This window comes from Anomalospiza imberbis, chromosome 5 (assembly GCF_031753505.1).
Source record: "Anomalospiza imberbis isolate Cuckoo-Finch-1a 21T00152 chromosome 5, ASM3175350v1, whole genome shotgun sequence".
NCBI lineage: Eukaryota > Metazoa > Chordata > Aves > Passeriformes > Viduidae > Anomalospiza > Anomalospiza imberbis.
Genome location: NC_089685.1, coordinates 70,077,675 through 70,090,797, shown reverse-complemented (window position 1 = coordinate 70,090,797; position 13,123 = coordinate 70,077,675). Strand labels below are relative to the sequence as shown.

General features: G+C 40.1%; 1 long non-coding RNA gene across 1 annotated transcript; it reads left to right on the top strand.

Moving 5' to 3' along the window:
* Positions 1-1,914: 1,914 nt before the first annotated feature.
* On the top strand, positions 1,915-3,632 carry LOC137475052 (uncharacterized). The gene is made up of 2 exons (XR_010999667.1): positions 1,915-2,710; positions 3,464-3,632. It is a non-coding gene; the product is annotated as an uncharacterized lncRNA (long non-coding RNA).
* Positions 3,633-13,123: the final 9,491 nt, after the last annotated feature.

The window sequence follows — 13,123 nt, the reverse complement described above, 5'->3', positions numbered from 1 at the left end:
CTTTAAAGTGATTGTAGAAGCAAAATTCCTGTGCATTTTGCTTCATAGTGCAGTTAAAGCTCTTTTAATTTGAAAGACATTTTAAGGACTGAGATGCTAGTGAGACTTGAAAATTGCTCAATGTTAACTCAATTTTACTTTAGTATTAGATTAGCATTAGTTTTCAAACACTTATACCCCTTTTTACATTCTTAAGTTACACATTAAGCACAGCAAGCATTATAGATATTGCCAGCAGTCTAGATAAGATCTGACAAGATTTGCTATTTCCAAAATGACATGTAAACAGTCCTCCTTAATCCTCTACAATTCAGAAAAAATAAACAAAAACTCTAAGGTATTTCTGTTTGTCTAGACATAAACCCAAGAGGGTTTCTTTTTTTCCTCTGCACTAAAAACTTCCACAGTTGCTATTACATTTCCATGTAGAGATTAATCAAGGACAGGTCCCTACTGGTGATTTCTGTCCCAACAATCTGACTGCTAGAGATGGAGGAAAGAAACCTGACAAGTTTTTTTTCCTCACTGACCTCTTCCATTTAGACAAACCTTCATGATAAAGGCTGGTTTCTGAGCTTAGATCTTCTTCTACCAAGTCACTTTGTTTTCTAGGTAGTGTAGCCCTTAATGTGCCACCAATTTCTTCATCAGCTGGGTTTCTGGGCTTCTTAGGTGAGTAGCTACAAGCCCAAAGACAGGAAGGCTTGATCCAGAGTAGCCTTTTGCCCTCTTGCAAGCATTTTCTGCTTTGCAGAACAATCAGTTGCACGTGTTGGCTTTCCCCTCAGAGAGTTAGGCATGAAAGGGAAGAACTGCTGTTCCTGTGAAAGCCCAGCTAGTTTGTAGCCTCAATAAAGAGGAGCCAAAGGCTTGGAAAGCCTTCAGTGTGCACCATGCCGGGTGAACTTGCTGGGGAAGCTGCCCTGTGCCCCCAGGATCCTGTACCTCATTCTGTGGAGAGAGCAGACCAGACCCAGGTGCTCCCACTGTCTCTCTGCACGGCAGCAGTGCTGGTGTCACAGGAGGGCCCTGTCCCTGTGCTGTTGATCACATTGGTGGTGATAAACAGGCTCCTTCACGGCTGGATGCACACACTCAACACCCATGCCATGGGAAGGGTGTGGATGAGCTCTAGACTAAGTCATCACCTTCAGTGCAACTCTAAGGTTTCTGGAGAAAAAGCCTTTGTGGGTGATCTGAATGACAGTTCGTGTAGCACTGAGGGGGACATGCTAAGGAGTATCCCTTAAGTTAGCCAGGATCGTGGGAATCTTCACCGTGAGGACACTCATTTTATCATGGAGCTAACAAAACAGGGAAATCCCAGACAAAAAATAGCCATAAAGTCAAAATATGTGCCATTATACTGTCACTGTGGGCCTGCTGTGCTCAGGATCAAAATCATAATCTTGCTGAAGGCTCCCTTATTGCCTAGACCACTTTTCATTGTCCAGAGCTCTCAATTTCATAAATGAAAATTAGGGAGAGTCGTTCCCCTTTTTGCTGAGATGTGCTCTGTTGCGAAGCATTTAAAACCAAGTGCTTTGAGGCTAAAATCAAGACAAAGCATTTCAGTGTCATCTCTTTGCTAAATCAGTTCTCTGATGTTTACATTTGCAGAGGAAAGGACCTAATGAAGGAATAATCCTGAATATGCATTAAGGTGATGCATGCAGAAAAAAGATGAATTCTCCTTAGAAACCTGCAAGTAGGATCTTCATCTGCCAACATACCAGAACATTAGGAGCTTAATACCATGGTGTAGGACATGAGAAACAAGGATTATGTAGATTTAAAGATGCTGACTTCATCTAGATAGAAAAGCACCATGCAACTGTAGATGTTGGAGCTTTGCAAAAAAAAAAAAAAAAAAAAAAAAAAAAAAAGAAGATAAAACCAAAATGAAATAAACCCCGTGGGTCATAGTGGACAACAAACTGGGCAGGAATCGGCAGTGTAATCTTGCAAAAAAAGGGCAAGCACATTGTATTTGGGTTCTACTGGTGAGAGTGGAAGCAGATTGAGGGAAGGGAGCCTTCCCCTCTTGTGCTCTAACTGCTACAGCAAAAACTGTTTCAGAAAAGTCAGCAGTAATTAAAATGCCTTGCTGCCTGTTAGCAAGGAAGATCCTAAGAGAGGGTCTTGCCAGCATACAGAGACATTCCAAAATATTGAGCAACTGCTGTCCAACTCCACATTCATCCATCACAATGAACAGAGGGTCTTGCTGATTGTGAGCTATGCATATTTCTGTGGTTTTGGAGGCGTTCTCAGCCAGTCATTAGGAGATGGAACTGAAGCACCTTTTTCTGTCTATTGAGGAATGCTGACACCAACTGAACAGAATGTGAATTGATTAAGGGCTTGCCACTTCTAAGGATTTGCTTCAAAGTCAAGCCAACAGCTTCAGTCGTATTGCTGTGCATGCAGGGATAGAGATGCTTGTGAGCAGTAATGGAGTGCTACACCAAGTGCTTATGATTGCACAAGGTTTTGTGAGCCAGAAAAAGAGATTGCAAATGCCCGTGTGTGGAGATGACTGCCATTGCCTATTCCAGATTGTGCTCCTCCACCTGCAGCTGAGTTCTCAGTGCTGGAATTCCTCCCAAGCCTTTTCAAGCCAACCATGTCATGGAAATGGTTGCCAGTGATTTATCCAGAGCTTGGCATGAGTCCTTGGCTGGGTGGGAGGAAGAGTTTGGCCAACAGAGTAAATGAATAGAGTTGAAATAACTTTTTCCAAAAAATCAGATCTGCCTGCTTATGAAAAAAACCTTTTATTTTGCTGTTCTTACAGGAAATCAACTTTTTTTGTTTGTTTGTTTGTTTCACTAACATAATCTGTAGCAAATTCAGGTAGAATGCATCTGAAAACATTGCCCAGAAGTTGCATGGGATGCTCTGGGTTCAGTGCTGTGATAGTCACAGTTGAATGTGTCAGCCACCAATAAGCACAGTGTTTCCCTGGGATGTGGTCACAAATCAAATCCACTGGCCTCCCCTTGGAAAAAATTTCTGTGTGTTACAAATTGGCTTGAACTGATTTTTATTGTCACCATGAACATTTATTTCAGCAGCCTCAGCTCTTTCACAGCTATTTACATGTCACAACTACTGAAAATGCTGTGTTTTATATCAGAACTGCCATCAGTTCTGGCAGTTTAAAGGGTTTTCCCCAAAGCAGCCTGGTTTGAACTGCTCCTACTGCATCATGCCTTTTGCAGGGATGCAGCTGAATCAAATGGCTCAGTCAGAGATGTTAAAAAGGATTGCAGTAGGCTTATTCCTCATTTGTTGGCATAGTTGCCCTTATCCAACTACTGGAGTGAGACCAGATGAGCTAAACTTGGGGCAGGTCGAGCCAAACAACAGCTCTGTCAACCCCTTCTGCCTGAGTGTTGTGATACAGACAAAAATATGGGGAGGAGTCAACTCTATTATTTTACTTCCTTTGTATTTGCAGAGTAAACCAATTCAGAATTGCAAGAATCTGTGAAACTGGACCAAATTAAATGTCTTTGACTCTTATTGGTGCAACCGTGCTCAAGCTTACGGGAGCCTTTACCAGCAGGAAGACTTCCAAAGTGTCAAGCATTATAAAGGTCACAGCAGGAGTGCACACTGACGAGTAACTCTGTTCTCTCTTGGTGTGTACACAAAGGGGGATCACAGGACAAGAAAGCAATTGTGATGCTCTGTTTGATACATGCAGGAGGGTTTTATCCCGATGAAGAAAAAATGTTAATGAGCTAATGAATGTTCTTCCCTGCCTCTACTGCTGCAGCAGCAGCCTGAGGGGCAGGAGGGCCTCGGTCACAGAGGTTTTTGGAGCTGTGTCGGTGATGCTCCAAAGGCCACGTCCACGTGCTCTGGGGTGGCCTCAGTCTGTGTCAGGCTTCTCAAGTGCCATAGAGGAAGAGAGAGAACATATAACAGGAAGAGTAATGATGTGCAAACATTGCCTTAATTCAATTGTTGTTCTGGTCATCATTTAATGCCTTCAGAAGGTTTTGCAAGGATGGGATTAGCAGAACTCTTAGGTTCAGGCTCCTTCTGGGGCTTGCAGGAAGGAGAAAGTAGCCCAGAGCCCAGAAGTGTAGCAGTTCACTCCAAGAAGATGAATTTGGTGGTTCTGGAATCCCCTGTCAGTTGTCCCTGGCCCAGAGCAAACATCTGAGGCTTCCCAGATGTTAACCTCCACTCCTAGCATGAACCACTTTCTTCTCCTTCTGAACCTAGCTTGCTAAATTAGTTTTGACATAGAATATTTGGAGTACAAACAGTCTATAAAATGTTAGTGGATAATGGTCTCTTTTCCCTGGCATAAAATTAACAAACCCAGGCTAAACATCCACATGCTGTGCATCTGATTCTGAACTGAGTAACACAAGCTCTTAAAACAGCCTTCAGTGCAGAAATGAAATGAAATTTCCCTCAGAGTTTATTGATGTTTCCCATTATGACACAATGCACATGGTTCAATTAATTCAATAAAATTTTATATAAAACCAAAATGAACCTATAATTCTGCCATTAACTGCCAACAATTAATATTACCTCTGCAGAAGGAAAGTCCCCTCAGTTCCATTCTTGATAATTCAGCCCCAGTAATCAGTAATTCATCTTTATTGCCTCAGTGCCCCTTGAATAAAAACAGAGAATGTAACAACTTAAAATTATTTCTAATTTAATTATGTGGTTTTAAAGAAGGATATTTTATATTGGTGGTTTCTTATGACCAGGAAAAAAACCCCTTCGTGGCCTTTCAGGAAATGCAGTGTACAGTAACAAATCTCTCAGCCATATTTTTCTTTTCACAACTCTTCATCTATGAAGTGTTTTGAGAATCAATGTGTAATCTTTTCATCTGAATATCCTATGCCATTGTGAACATCTGGTTTGTGTAGCCTTACCATAACATGCCCACGAGAGCTCAGAAAATTTTAGAAGATCCCTGTTGCCTTTGCAAACATGGGGATAAGTTAATAAGATTTTTGCTTCTAATTATAAATTAGTGTTTTTTCTTCTTAAAAGACCAGAGAATTTGTACCATATGAAAGCAATAAAGAAATTATAAAGTCAGAAATTTCAATGAACTCATTTTTTCTTTATAAGAGAAAATGAAATTAGAGTTACAACCAACTTTTTACTGTTTTTCAGTTTGATGTGTGCCATGTAAAGTTTCTTATAATGAAAGATATTTCTATATATACTTTTTTTGGCCTGCTGTTTGCTATAGCTGTCTTGCTAATAGTCTGTAATGCAATTTTAATTCTCCTTTTTCTTCGTTTTCCGGTAAATATTTAAATTGTAAAAAATGAAAAAAAAAAAAAAAAAACTACCCAAAAAAAAAAAAAAAAAAAAGAAAACCCAAAAATGACAGCCAAAAGCAGATAAATCCAGGCGAGTTCTTCACAAGAAAGTTTCTAAGAATGCATGCACATTTTTGCCACTGACTCACTGGAGGTGATAAGAAGCTTAGGAGCTCAGAAAGATCCCTCTGTTTGCCCAAGGTGCACAGGAGGACCCCTATATCTTCACTGAGGCTCCAAAACGCTGCTCTGGGCTCCTGGTGGTCGCTCAGATCTGCTGATCATTCCGAGCTGGCTGGAGCATGCTGAGCATCTGTTCTCTTCCTCTACTCCTTCCCCAAGAGTAAAGGTGTTGAGAAGGAGCTGGTATTCATCTGGATTTTATCATAGCATGGGCCAAGATATTGAATGGGTTTTTTGAAGCACTTCCAGAACCAGTTCTCTAGATGGTGAAGAGATAAAAATGAGTTACAGATTGACTTGGGTAAAATAAATTGAATTACTTGCATGGTATATGATATATTCCAGTACTGTAATGCTGGAAAATAGCCCTAAGCAATGAGCCCTGGAAGCAGCAGTTTCACTACTGTCAGCTCCAAACCAGCTCCTAAAGGAAAGAGAACCACTTGGTCACACTGCCCAGTCTAGGGAGTAGAATCAGAGGAGTTGGGGAAAAAAACTTTTGCTGCTCTTACTCCACCACCCCTGCTCCTCATAGTACAGATACTCATACACTACAAAATTTGTTTAAGTAGAGGCACCTAAATGACTTGATGGACTGTAAAAATTGTCCCATCTGTTTTTTCATCTCAAGATTATCTAACTTGTTCTTTAAAGATCTCCAAAGGTGGGAGTACCCACACAGAGTTATATGCTACTTCCTGACTTTTCCCAATTTTCTTTTTCACTGTTATTCAAACCTATAAATCTGAGCCATGAAAAAAGTAATCCTGTGGGTTTGGATTGTTTTGTTGTTTTTTTTTTTTTTTTCTATTACGTGGAGTAACACCATTTTCTTCATCTTTTCCCCATATAATATATTTTCTTAGGTTTCTATTTGGTGTTCTTTCCACAGCCTTCTTACTTGGCCCATCTCTTTCTTGAAGTGTGGTGCTCAGCATTGGACAACAGCTGCTGGGCCCAAATAACCTGGTAAGATTGTCACTGTGCTTTTACTCTGATTGCACACCTTGCTGCACTGCGTTCCTATTTCAAGGCAGTGTTGCCCTGTTGACACACAGCTGGAACAGCAAGGACAGCCCCCGTGTCTTCTCTGCAGAACCCAGGCAGTGCTTCCTCCCTCCTCTTTGCTTTTTTTAGCAGAAGAGCCACGTAGAATACAAAAACTCTGTGAAATGTTTCGTGTAAGACTGTGGAATCCTGTGCAATATTAGCCTGTCTTCCCAGACCTTCATTTGTCCACTTTGTCATTCTGAATTTCCCCTTCCTCCAGCATAGTGGCAGAAGTTCTCAAGATAAGCTGCTCTGGAAATAATTTTTACTCCATCATTCTACAGCTGCTTATGGTGAGGAAGATGATCATGTCCCTTTTTTGCAGCTTTGTTCAAAAACTTAAATGCTTTTTTAAAATTCACACCTTATTTTCTTGTCAATACTGCAAGTAACTATTTCCCTGTGTATCCCTAGAAGTCAGGCAGGTGTTCAGCTGAGCCTTTGGGGAGCTGATAATGCAAAGCATCCCATCTTGGCAAGAGGCCTCCTCTGGAAGGCCTTAGCACGTGATCTGCTCTGTGTTTTGGGAGTGGAGAGAGAACTCCTAATTAAGAGACACCATCCTGTCACTAGCTGTGCAAGACACTGCCTGAACCAGTGGCACCTGCACAGAGTGGAGCCCTCAGTGCTAATTCTGCAAACTGAGCTCATGGGAAGCTCCAGTGACACCATGGCTACCTCAGGTCAGGTGCCCAAAACCAGATGTGACATTTGTTCCTCTGTGCCCCAGCTTCCCTGTGGGTGTTACTTGTTCCATCTGGGCTCAGCTGCCCAGGAGCTAAAGGTTTCTGGTGTAAGCTACGTGACTAAATTCTCATTTTAGCCAGGCAATTCTCCAGAGGATCATTCATCCTTTCCCAGCCACTGATCTCACTTCTGAACAAATTCTTCCCTGGACACGCTTATTGTATATTTTTGGGTGTTGAAGGAGCCTAGATGACTGAGATTGAAACTGTCAGTTTTAGGTAGGATTAACAAAGGCTTATATTTGGGTTTATTCATATGTAAAGTCAGATGATTGTACTTCATTACAATTGTACTTTCTTAGTTTTGGAAATGGTCTGTGAAGTGGCAATGAACAAAAGAGCCTCCTAGTAAAATAAACAACTTGTGCCTTCTACCATGCAAAAATTTCTGTCCAATTAATGGAACAATATGGTATGGAAAAGTTTGGAAAAAGTATATTAGGTGAGATTTGTTTCCTTTTCCCTTTGTGGGATTCTTCAGCCCATGAAACCAAGGTTACTTTAGTGTAATTAACCTTTAAGAAGCTTGGTTTGTTTGCATGAGTTGAACTCTCTCCTGAATTGCTGTATGTGAGAAGTTTCTTTCATCTGAAATGTGCTTTCTAAAAATCCAAGCCAATATCCCTTTTTTTTTTTTTCCCAGGAAAATAGCAAAATCAAGCAGGAATGATTTATGGATGGTTAGGAGAAGGAAAATAAAATGGGTCATCAAAAAAGGAGGAATAATGAGACTAGAGTCATTCCTGCTATTATGGGTTCAGCATAAAAACTTGTGCAGTTATGTGGTGTTGATATCAAATTGAAAGGAGAGTTATTTACTGAAAATCTGTGATCAAAAAGAGACGTTTGGCTGTCATTTTACCTGGAAAATGTTGCAACATGTAAAAAGAGCTATAGAATTTCATAAAGAAGTGTTTGTCTAAGAATTGTCATAACTCCACCTGATAGAGTTTCATTTTTCATATTTATTACTTTTTTGGAATAATGGAAGATAACAAATATCTTTCTGAAGTTTGAAAATAAGCTATGCTTTTCATCAGCTATCCTTATTAAAGCATGGTTTTTTTTTTGACACAGTACAAGGGTGAACATAAAATCTTGCTCATCTAATATTGAAATGTGCTGAATAAAGTCAACTGAGCAATTCCATCCCTGTACTTTATCAGTGTTTTTAGATTTCTTTTGTGGAATTCATCCTAGCAGGCAGTTGATCCCAGGAGAGATATCAGAATCTTAAAAGGGCAGAGAAATAAAAGAACTCTGATCGCATGAATATTTATGAGAATTATGATTAGAGACAGCTTTTAGCTACAAAAATTACATCTGGATTCAAATTTACTAAAATTTATAGATGTTTCTCAAGGTATCCCTGAATTAACACTTAAAAGGCCAGATCACTGTTGTAAAGTTGAAAGTCTTGTAGAGACTATTCCACTTTCTTTTTTACTAGACTTTGGATTCAAGATTTCTCCCAATCCATATGGGCAGTGTGTGTCCATATGAAGAGTGAATCATCAAAGATCTGAGTAGTCAAATATTCAACTTGTTCTCTCTAACTTGGAAAAAAATGGCCTCTGAGTAATGCAGAAGCCTTTCAAGTCTTAGTTTGGGGTACCTTAAAGATCAGATTTTTCTTTTTTGTTGTTGTTCCTCTGGAAATTTTGAAAATAGTCTATACCCTGTATTTCCAGTCCGTTACTTCTCATGAGATAATATTTGGCTTCTGTGCATTGAATTGAGGGCATTTAATGGGAACAATATTATTGAAGCCCATGATGCTGGTTTTTCGAATGTTTCTTGGGTCAGCAACTGCACCATTCACTCTCTGTATTTATATTCTGCTCAGATGTTTCCTCTGTTCAGAATTCCTAATCCCTTCAGTTCCTCTTTTCTTTGGGAAAGAAAGTCTGGCAGCTGCGATAGCAAAAGCTTCAGACACACGGAGAACATCTGGAAACTTGACAGTGAAGATCTGAGTCCAGCAGCTCCGTGGTTGTTGTCTGAGCCCTCTGCAGCTGCTGGGTTATTTATCTCTGGCCTTGGAGACCAGCTCCAAGTGAGTCTCTTTTTAAGAGCATTGGTAGAAGGATCATCATGGAAGCGTTTGCTCATCCTTTTGGTCACTTTGAGTGCAGCAAAGGGCTGGAAGAGGTTCAGGAAAACGCTGTCGCAGGTTTTGAGTTTCTGGTTTGTGTCATGCCTGGCCGTGGCTCCATCCCCAGGCACCACATGTGGGATATGTTCATTGATCCTCAGCTCTTCTTCATTTTCCCACACAGCTCTGGGGGTAGTTCTTCTGTAGGCATAACTTCTCACCAGAATGAAGCCCAGTTAAAATCTTCACCCTGAAGTCTGATGCTTTTAGATTGTATCCTTCTGTATCTTTGCATGACTTTTAAAATTGTTCTCTGTCAGAATCGTTGCTTACTGTAAATTTGCCACTGCTCTAGTTTATCTAAGAACTCAGTCTAAGTTTGCTGCCTTACGAAAAATAGCAGACCTAGGGAGCTCAAGGCTTTCCTGAATTGCCTATTTTAGCACACTGTGACTAAGCCCAGCTAAAACAGAGAAAAATCACAAGGCAAGGAAGACATTTTGCTGTTTGTCTTCTACCACACGTCCCTGTCACCAGCATGGCAGAGTGTTTGAATGAGAGGACTTCACAGACAAAGAACAGCTGCCAATAACTTAACTAGAAACACTTGCAGTGTTTAGATCCTAGGAAGGTTTTGCCTTTGGGTTGTTTTATTTATCTATTTTCTGACTTTTTGCAGGTCTTTTTACATTCTCTTTCTGTCAGGTATCATGGTCATTATCATGTAATAAATCAAAGGTAATCATAGCACTTGATTACTACAATTACCTCAAATGAGATCCTTTTGTTTTTCACTCTTAAATTCACCTCAGAGGAATAGTCATAATTCCCTGTCCCTCTGAAACTTCTGTCTTATTGCACCATACACTGAAATATAGGACCTGAAGACATTTGGTACCTCCCAGTGTGGCAATGCCTCATTCTTAATTCCTCAGATTGAAAGATCTAAAGCCTTTAAAAGTCCCCAGAATGCTCCTTTCAAGACCAACAATTCACAGGAAATAAAAATACATTTGAAAGCATGTTGTTACAATGCAATTAGATACAGAACCAGAGGTGTTCTTTTCAATGGCTTCCAGAAAATAAGATGCAAGTAAAGGTATAGGGAGTAAAACCTAAGCTTTTTAATGTTGTTAATTATAGATAAGTGTAATTATGCTAAACTGTATACCTATTCTGAGAGGTATAGCTGGAATACTGCAAGTACTGCTAAGGAGAGTGAAAATATGAAGGAAAAATTAAATGAGAGCATAAAGAAACTCTAAATGTTCTCATTACACTATTAGCATGAATGGCTAAATCACAGGATATTTTAGAGGTAGAGAAAATAACATATTTATTAGCATATTTAATTTTCATATTTCCATACAAATACCAGTGATCTCATTTACATAAATATGACTATATATTGAGTGTAAATAGCAAAATTCCACAAATTGTATTTTTTGCAATGAAAAGAGCACCCCCTTGCACTAGGAATTCATCTGCACCTTACATCTTAAGCACTGGTAGAAATTCTGTATGTTGTTATGAGTTTTTCACCTTTTTTAGAAGTTTCTAAATCCCTTATTGACTTGAACTTTAAAAATACAAAGATTTCCATCAAAACTTCCTAAAATCTGTCCTGTTTTAGATGAGTTTCTGTAATACCTTCAGCTGGACTCACTCTCTGCTATTTCATTGAATCTGCCCAGCCTGTACTTGTGCTGAGCTGCTCACCACAACCTGTTTGAGGACAACCACCCAGCCAATATTTTATCCACTGAGAGGTGCATCCATCAAATCCCCGTCTCTGCAGTTTGGAGACGAGGATGCCGTGAGGGACAAAATGCTTTGCACAAATCCAGGTGGATGACAAGTCCAGGTAGATTTGCCTGCCCTCTGATAAGAAACAGGCCTGCTGCATGCCTTTTTATAAATACCTGCTGTGAGCTTCCCAGCTTACCCAGAGGCTGACAGGTCCAGATGCATCACAGAAGAGATGCAGCTTTTAGATTCTAGGGAAAAAAAACCATTTTACATACCAGCAATCTCCAGCTCAGATACGGTCACACGTAGATGTGGCTGTATGTAGGTTATCACCAGGGCTGAAACAAACTGCATCGTTGTGCATCCCTGCCAGCAGTCTGTGAGTGATCATTGAATATTTTGTTCCATTAATTTATTTGGAGTGTTTTTTTTTTCTATTTGCTTTTGGAAAAAGCTCCTTAGCTGGGCCTTATAAACTGTTTTAAATCATGCACTTTACCCCTGTGTCTACCAGCAGACCCTCAACCGACTCGCTAGAGCCTCTTCTCTTTACAGTTTCTTGTTTAACTTCTGCCTTAACAATTCCAATGCCTTTTTCTTTTCATTTTTTTTCCCAGACCTCACACTAAAACGTTCTCCAGCTGAGTTATGCCCCTTAGTCATGGAATTCACACCCCAACCCCTCCACTGACGCAAACCTTGGAGAGCAGCTCTGGGGAGGATAACCTAAGTGCTGCCTCCCAAGCTAAGTGTGCTGTCCTTCCTTGTTATTGTAACATTGATATACATATCTTCCTTTCCTCATTTGTTATATCCTAATGTCATTAGGACGAGCCTGCAGCAATTTTAAAAGCTGGCTGCCCAGCCTCTTTGACGTCATTGCACAAAGGTCTCGGCTGCAGACTCTGCATATACTGTCTGTGATATAGTGTATAAAAATCCATGTCAGTGCTGGCTCTCAGGGAGCTCTGGAAATGATTCAGCTGTCTGGAATGGGCAGATGGCTGCTATCAAAGTTTTATTATCACCATCATTATTATTACCGTGGTTTGTGACACATACTGAACTTTGAGACTAGTGTTAAAGCTAAAGTATTTGAGCAACACTTTCTGAAATTCAAATCCCTCAAATCCTTTCCAATCTGACTCCAAAACGCAGGAGTAGGTTTAAAGCTAATTAGACAGATTGCTTGGTTCCACTTCCAACTTTCAGAATAATTATCTGAAAATTCTTGTTCTCATGTAAACGCAACTGTTAACTATTTTTAATTGCCTTTGATTTATTGCAGAACTTAAATTCAGTACATATTGAACATTCAGCAGAGTGGAAAGAAAATTTGTGTTAGTTAAGGGTGCATATGGATTGGATTGTCTGCCAAGTTTTTACTCTTTGAAAAAGCTTCTAGTCAACCTAGGCTACTGCATACTGCCTGCTGGAGACATCCTCTGTCTATAACTACAAATACTGAGGAATTTCTAGGCAGACATCTTCTCCTGTTTGTTTTTCCTTAACCATCAACCTCTTCCTCCACACTTAGAGATATCTTAGGCAAGGGATCTGCAGGGCAAGCTTTCATTTATTAAGCGACAGCTTGTTTTGTGGTTATCTACTCTTTGTAGCTTCTTCTTGTCCAGTATCTTCATAACTTCCAGTGTCAGAAACTCTGCCCCAGAAACTGCTCTTCTAGCCGAGGCTGGGTCTGATATGCTCTTTCCCAGAGACAAAGGGAAATGAAACCACTTTTTATTTCTCCTCTTTCTAAGTATGGCTCTATTTTCTGTTCCCTCTTCTGTACCAGAGTTCTGTATCCAGATAAGTTTGACAGTAATTGTTGCTTGCTATTCCAGACACTCTCAGAGAACCACTAATCGTTCTTTATCGCGCTGCATTTAGGTGCTGTGGAATCTCCTGAGAGATTCAAAATAACCTAATCACCAAATGAAGGCAGTTTAGTGAGCTTATGTCTGCCTTGCTTTCAGTTAATTTCC